Source organism: Triticum urartu, chromosome 7 (genome assembly GCF_003073215.2).
Source record: "Triticum urartu cultivar G1812 chromosome 7, Tu2.1, whole genome shotgun sequence".
In the NCBI taxonomy this organism is placed as follows: Eukaryota; Viridiplantae; Streptophyta; class Magnoliopsida; order Poales; family Poaceae; genus Triticum; species Triticum urartu.
In genome coordinates, this window is record NC_053028.1 from 541,980,988 (window position 1) to 541,989,683 (window position 8,696).

Below are 8,696 nucleotides of genomic sequence, written 5' to 3' on the forward strand. Positions count from 1 at the left end.
GCGAGAGTCTTCATCGAACTCCCACTTGAGCTCGGTCATGTCATCTGGAACGGTATCATCGGTCCCTGCATCTGGTTTGGAAGTAAACTGTGAGTCACGGGGACTCAGCAATCTCACACCCTCGCGATCAAGACTATTTAAGCTTATAGGTAAGGCAAGGTATGATGTGGAGCTGCAGCAAGCGACTAGCATTTATGGTGGCTAACATACCCAAATGAGAGCGAGAAGAGAAGGCAAAAGCACGGTCGAACAACTATGATCAAGAAGTGATCCTAGAACAACCTACGTCAAGCATTACTCCAATACCGTGTTCACTTCCCGAACTCCACCGAGAAGAGACCATCACGGTTACACACGCGGTTGATGCATTTTAATTAAGTTAAGTTTCAGGTTATCTACAATCGGACATTAACAAATTCCCATCTGTCCATAACCGTGGGAACGAATTTCGAAAGTTCAAATCCCTGCAGGGGAGTCCCAACTTAGCCCATCACAAGCTCTCACGGTCAACGAAGGATATTCCTTCTCCCAACACAATCCGATCAGACTCGGCATCCCGGTTACAAGACATCCTCGACAATGGTAAAACAAGTCCAGCAACACCGCCCGAATGTGCTGACAAATCCCGATAGGAGCTGCACATATCTCGTTCTCAGGGCACACTTAGATAGGTCAAGCTACGAGTAAAACCAACCCTCGAGTTTCCCCGAGGTGGCCCCTGAGGCTGCCCAGTTCGGACCAACACTCAGAGGAGCACTGGCCCAGGGGGGTTTAAATAAAGATGACCCTTGGGCTCCGGAAACCCAAGGGAAAAAGAGGCTAGGTGGCAAATGGTAAAACCAAGGTTGGGCATTGCTGGAGGAGTTTTATTCAAGGCGAACTGTCAATGGGTTCCCATTATCACCCAACCGTGTAAGGAACGCAAAATCCGGGAACATAACACCGATATGACGGAAACTAGGGCGGCAAGAGTGGAACAAAACACTAGGCAAAAGGCCGAGCCTTCCACCCTTTACCAAGTATATAGATGCATTAAGATAAACAAGATAATATGGTGATATCCCAACAATAAGCAATGTTCCAACAAGGAACGATCTCCAATCTTCACCTGCAACTAGCAACGCTATAAGAGGGGCTGAGCAAAGTGGTAACATAGCCAAACAACGGTTTGCCAGGACATGGTGGGTTAGAGGTTTGACATGGCAATATGGGAGGCATGATAAGAAAGTGGTAGGTACCGTAGCATAGGCATAGCAAAAGAGCGAGCATCTAGCAAGCAAAGATAGAAGTGATTTCGAGGGTATGGTCATCTTGCCTGCAAAGTTCTCAGAGTTGACTTGATCCTCGTAAGCGAACTCAACGGGCTCCTCGTTCACGAACTCGTCTCTCGTCTCTACCCAAACTATAACAACAAGCAAAAAGGAACGCAATCAACCACGTGCAATGCTCAAACAACATGATGCAAACATGGTATGATATGCGGGATACGGTATGTGATGCATATGCAAGATTTGACAAGGAATGATTGAACCTGGCCTCAACTTGGAAATCCAAGAGTGCCACTGGAAAGGTGAGTTGATTTTGGTTGAAATCGATATAAAGATCACCGGAATCGGATGCACGGTTTGGAAATGACAATCAAAACAAATATGGCACCGGTCTGCGATAATCAGCAAGTGACCAACTAAATGCATAAAGATAAATATGCTACAGCACTCAAACATGACAACAAAATACATGGCAGGGATCCACTCATGATGCTTGAAAAAAGATGAACACTGAGCTATGGCTAATTCATCCATTAACAGGTTCGAACAAGCATGGCAAAAGTGCAAATGATAACAGGTTTCAGACTTAGTGAAATTAACACAAGTCTGGAATTTATCATCAGGAAGCACACTTTAGAGCATGAAAACTACAATCTACAGGAACTTAACATGGCAAGGAAATGCATGGCATGAAGCTACTCAAATCACTTAACAAAAGTCCCTTAGTGACCTTGAGCCAAAATGGATCAGAAAATACATTTGCAAGCATGTGAACATATCAAAAATACATACAGATCCAGACTTAGTGAAAAACTGGAGCATGCAAATCAGTCAACGAGTAGGCATGTTTACGAGCTCGATGCACTCACTACAGAGCATGGTATGACAAACTAAGTATACACCCATCAAGAATACATGTCATAGAAGCTAGACATGGCAAGAACAACAACATAGCATGCACGGATCAATAGCAACATCCTCGGCAAAATCGCTAAACATGTCAACAATCTGCCAGGATTATTTTATAGCAAAAGTAGAGCTCGATTGACTCAAGCTAGGGTGCTCCATAAATGCAAACAAAGACATGGATGGATAGAGCACCACAATGTTAACAAAACATCCTTACTGATCATCCTCAAAAGAGGCACGGATCACTAGGAAACAACATGAACATATGGCATAACAACAAAAACAAAACAAGGACTGAGTGAAATTCTAAGTCCCTGAAATCAGCATTACCGATTACGCTACTTTGAAAGCTTATGCTAGTCACCACAAATATCACAAAAATACATGGCAAGAACCTCTGTAAAGATGGCATGACATATAACAAAACACATGTAGAGCTCAGGATCATAGCATGCACACATTAAACATGGCAAAAATGACAAAAAGCTATTTGCTGAAACAGATCTGACAAATTCATCACATAGCCCTCTTCCAACAGCATTTCGGGCATCAATATGAGCTCAAATGAAAATGATGCAATGAGATGAAATGATGTACTAGTCGAGACGAACATTTTGATATGCTACACGCACGAATCGGAGCTACGATGACAGAGTTATGGCATGTCAAATATTGCATAAAGTATCCGAGATCTAGGGTTAGGGTCAACCGACAACGGATCTAGATCCAGATCGGGATCCGGACACTGTAGCAGCTCGAGGTCGAGGTCGCTGGAATCAATGGCCACGGTGGCCGGCATCGTCGAAGCTCGCCGGCGTGAGGGCTCTCGCCGGAGGGAGCCGGACTGGCTGGAGGCGGCGAAGACGCGGCGAGGCGTGGCCGGGCGGTGAGGCGGCGAGGACGGGGCGGCGAGGCGCGAGGCGGCGGGGTCGTCTCCGGCGACGAGGCGGCATCGGTGCCGTGGAGGCGGAACGGCGGCCTACGACGAGGGAGACCGGGCGGCGCGGCGAGGAAGGCGACTCGGGCGGCGGCGCGCGAAGACCCGGGCCGCGAGGGCTCTCCGCGGGCCCAGCGGGCCGCGGGCAGCGGTGGATGGCGGGAGACCACGTGGCAGGCGGCGATTGGCGGCGGCGGGATGTCCGGCGGCCTACGGACATGTCCGGCGCGGCGCGAGGAGGTTTCTAGGGTTAGGGGGGAGAGGAGACCCGTGATTTTCGGATGGGAGGCTATTTATAAAGGTAGGAGGAGTTAGGAAGCTCAGAATGAGGTGCGGTTTTTGGCCACGCGATCGTGATCGAACGCTCTAGACGATAGGAGAGGTTTTGGTGGGTTTTGGGCCAAAATGGAAGGGTGTTGGGCTGCAACACACACGAGGCCTTTTCAGTCCCTCGGTTAACCGTTGGAGTATCAAACAAAGTCCAAATGGCACGAAACTTGACAGGCGGTCTACTGGTAGTAAACCAAGGCCGCATGACAAGTCTCGGTCCAATCCGGAAATGTTTAACACCCACACACGAAAAGAGGTAGAAAGGGGCACCGGGTGACATAGGAGCGCCGGATTGCAAAACGGACAACGGGGAAAATGCTTGAATGCATGAGACGAACACGTATGCAAATGCAATGCACATGATGACATGATATGAGAAGCATGACAAAGATAACAACACACGAGACAAAAACACGATAACGGAGAAATAAAATAACTTAGCACCGGAAACAGCAAGAGTTGGAGTACAATTAAGGTAAATTACATCCGGGGTGTTACACTTTGCATGCTTCTAGTGATCCTATTGTTGAAACACCTGAGAATCCAAATGATATTTCTATTTCTGATGCTGAAACACGGCCTGGTAATGAAACTGAAACTAGTGATAATGTTAATAATAATGTTCATGATGATGCTCAACCTAGTAATGATAATGACATAGAAATTGAACCTGCTGATGATCTTGATAACCCACAATCAAAGAATCAACGTTATGATAAAAAAGACTTTGTTGCTAGGAAACATGGTAAAGAAAGAGAACCATGGGTTCAGAAACCCATGCCTTTTCCTCCCAAACCATCTAAGAAAAAGGATGATGAGGATTTTGAGCGCTTTGCTGAAATGATTAGACCTATCTTTTCGCGTATGCGATTAACTGATATGCTCAAAACCAATCCTTATGCTAAGTACATGAAAGATATCATTACTAATAAAAGAAAGATACTGGAAGCTGAAATTTCCACCATGCTTGCTAATTATACTTTTAAGGGTGGAATACCAAAGAAACTTGGAGATCCAGGAGTACCCACTATACCATGCTCTATTAAAAGAAACTATGTTAAAACTGCTTTATGTGATCTTGGAGCCGGTGTTAGTGTTATGCCTCTCTCTCTTTATATCGTAGACTTGATTTAAATAAGTTGACACCTACTGAAATATCTTTGCAAATGGCTGATAAATCAACTGCTATACCTGTTGGTATTTGTGAGGATGTGCCTGTTGTAGTTGCAAATGTTACTATTTTAACAGACTTTGTTATTCTTGATATTCCCGAGGACGATAGTATGTCTATTATTCTTGGAAGACCCTTTTTGAATACTGCAGGGGCTGTTATTGATTACACTAAAGGCATTGTCACTTTTCATGTTAATGGTAATGACCACACGGTACACTTTCCGAGGAAACAACCTCAAGTTCATAGTATCAACTCTATTGGAAAAATTCCATCGATTATATTTGGAGGTTTTGAATTTCCTCTTCCTACTGTCAAGAAGAAATATGATATTCTTGTTATTGGGGATGTGCATATCCCCGTTGAGGTAACATAGTGTTATTCGAAATTTCTCCGGTTCCATGTTATTCGGAATGAGTTCGTTAACAAGACTTGATCAACCTTGTTTGTGGATTCCTTTTGATGATCATGAGCTGGATGAAACTAGAAGGCACAACCTTCTGTACCCCACTTTTACTTTTTGTTATTTATATCAAATAAAATAAAAATAAATATTTTTCTGTCTGTTATCTGATTATCCGTGCAATATAAAAATACCTCGAAAATAAAAGTTCTCCAAATGCCCTGAAATTTAAATATGACTTTTTCTAGAATATTTGAGGATTTATGGAACTGAGAACACACCAGGGGGGTCAACCACTTTGCCACGAGGGTGGAGGGCGCGCCCACCCCTCTAGGGCGCGCCCCCTGCCTCGTGGGCCCACGGTGGCCCTCGTACACTTATCCTTTCACCCATACACTCCTTCTTCCTCCCCCAAACATGAATAACCAGCTCAAACCCGAGTCCAAGATCGTTTTGCTGCCATTTTCGATCTCCTTGCTCAAAGAACCTCTCACAAAACTGCTTGGGGAGATTTTCCTTGGTATGTGACTCCCCCATTGGTCCAATTAGTTTTTGTTCTAGTGCTTTATTCATTGCAAATTTTTGCTGCTTAGGTGACCCTGTTCTTGAGCTTGCATGTCAAATTTATATGGTCAAAAGTAGTTTTGATGCATGATATAGGCCCTAGGCACTTGTAGGAATAGTTGCTATCAATATTATTGAGTTTGGTTTACTTTTATTTTGAAGTTACTAAAAATTTTCAGAATTTTTCAGAGGAAGAAAAATGCTTAGGAAAATGTTCCAAGGTGGTTCTTCAAGGAAGCAATGACCCAGGCTTGCAATGCGAGATGCTGATGAAGAGCCACCAAGAGACGCTCCAGTGCGTCCTTGTGAGTGGCCTTCTGAAAATTTTATGGATCGAGTGGGAATAAAAGAAGAATTCAACGCATATTTGTGTAACGCTGATCTCGTGAGCTTTGAGGAAGAGAAGTGCAGTCAGTATCATAATCTCACTAGTTCTTTTGTGAGGAGGTTTGAATTTTCAACTTCACGTAATTCTCCAACTATCCTGTTTGATCTTTATGATAAATCTTATACCATGGACTTAGAGGATTTTACCACTGCATGCAAACTTCCACAATGGGGTAGTATAAGGGATCCTCACAAATATGAATTTAGAGATTTTCTTGCTAGCATAACTGTGGGAGAATCTAGAGATATTACACAAGCTACCATAGGGAGCATTCACTTTCCTGCTATACATTATTTTGCTCTCTTCATAGGTAGATGCATTAATGGTAAAGATGAGGCATGTCACCCCGATCTCAGTATTCTTAGGAGTGCTTGTTGGGGAACGTAGTAATTTCAAAATTTTCCTACGCACACGCAAGATCATGGTGATGCATAGCAATGAGAGGGGAGAGTGTTGTCTACGTACCCTCATAGACCGACAGTGGAAGCATTATGACAACGCGGTTGATGTAGTCGTACGTCTTCATGGCCCGACCGATCAAGCACCAAAACTACGGCACCTACGAGTTTTAGCACACGTTCAGCTCGATGACGATCCCCGTACTCCGATCCAGCAAAGTGTTGGGGAAGAGTTCCGTCAGCACGATGGCGTGCTGACGATCTTGATGTTCTACCATCACAGGGCTTCGCCTAAGCACCACTATAGTATTATCGAGGCTAAGAAAACGATCACGAGGATCAACTTGTGTGTCTAGAGGTGCCCCCTGCCCCCGTATATAAAGGAGCAAGGGGGAGGCCGGCCGGCCCTTGGGTGCGCCAAGGAGGAGGAGTCCTCCTCCTAGTAGGAGTAGGACTCCCCTCTTTCCTACTCCTACTAGGAGGGGGAAAGGAAGGGGGAGAGGGAGAAGGAAAGGGGGGTGCCGCCCCCCTCTCCTAGTCCAATTCGGACCAGAGGGGGAGGGGGCGCGGCCCACCCTGGCCGCCCCTCTGTCTCTCCACTAGGGCCCATAAGGCCTATTACTTCTCCGCGGGGGTGGGGGGGGGTGGGGGGTGGGGGGGTTCCGGTAACCCTCCGGCACTCCGGTTTTCTCTGAAATCACCCGGAACACTTCCGGTGTCCGAATATAGCCGTCCAATATATCAATCTTTATGTCTCGACCATTTCGAGACTCCTCGTCATGTCCGTGATCATATCCGGGACTCCGAACAAACTTCGGTACATCAAAATACATAAACTCATAATGAAACTGTCATCGTAACGTTAAGCGTGCGGACCCTACGGGTTCGAGAACAATGTAGACATGATAACCAATAGCGGAACCTGGATGCTCACATTGGCTCCCACATATTCTACGAAGATCTTTATCGGTCAGACCGCATAACAACTTACTTTGTTCCCTTTGTCATCGGTATGTTACTTGCCCGAGATTCGATCGTCGGTATCTCAATACCTAGTTCAATCTCGTTACCGGCAAGTCTCTTTACTCGTTTCGTAATACATCATCTCGCAACTAACTCATTAGTTGCAATGCTTGCAAGGCTTATGTGATGTGCATTACCGAGAGGGCCCAGAGATACCTCTCCGACAATCGGAGTGACAAATCCTAATCTCGAAATACGCCAACCCAACATGTACCTTTGGAGACACCTATAGAGCTCCTTTATAATCACCCAGTTATGTTGTGACGTTTGGTAGCACACAAAGTGTTCCTCCAGAAAACGGGAGTTGCATAATCTCATAGTCATAGGAACATGTATAAGTCATGAAGAAAGCAATAGCAACATACTAAACGATCGGGTGCTAAGCTAATGGAATGGGTCATGTCAATCACATCATTCTCCTAATGATGTGATCCCGTTAATCAAATGACAACACATGTCTATGGTTAGGAAACATAACCATCTTCGATTAACGAGCTAGTCAAGTAGAGGCACACTAGTGACGTTTAGTTTGTCTATGTATTCACACAAGTATTATGTTTCCGGATAATACAATTCTAGCATGAACAGTAAACTTTTATCATGATATAAGGAAATAAATAATAACTTTATTATTGCCTCTAGGGCATATTTCCTTCAGTCTCCCACTTGCACTAGAGTCAATAATCTAGATTACACAGTAATGATTCTAACACCCATGGAGCTTTGGTGCTGATCATGTTTTGCTCGTGGAAGAGGCTTAGTCAACGGGTCTGCTACATTCAGATCCGTATGTATCTTGCAAATCTCTATGTCTCCCACCTGGACTAGATCCCGGATGGAATTGAAGCGTCTCTTGATGTGCTTGGTTCTCTTGTGAATTCTGGATTCCTTTGCCAAGGGAATTGCACCAGTATTGTCACAAAAGATTTTCATTGGACCCGATGCACTAGGTATGACACCTAGATCGGATATGAACTCTTTCATCCAGACTCCTTCATTTGTTGCTTCCGAAGCAGCTATGTACTCCGCTTCACATGTAGATCCCGCCACAACGCTTTGTTTAGAACTGCACCAACTGACAGCTCCACCGTTTAATGTAAACACGTACCCGGTTTGTGATTAAGAATCATCCGGATTAGTGTCAAAGCTTGCATCAACGTAACCATTTACGATGAGCTCTTTGTCACCTCCATATATGAGAAACATATCCTTAGTCCTTTTCAGGTATTTCAGGATGTTCTTGACCGCTGTCCAGTGATCCACTCCTGGATTACTTTGGTACCTCCCTGCTAGACTTATAGCAAG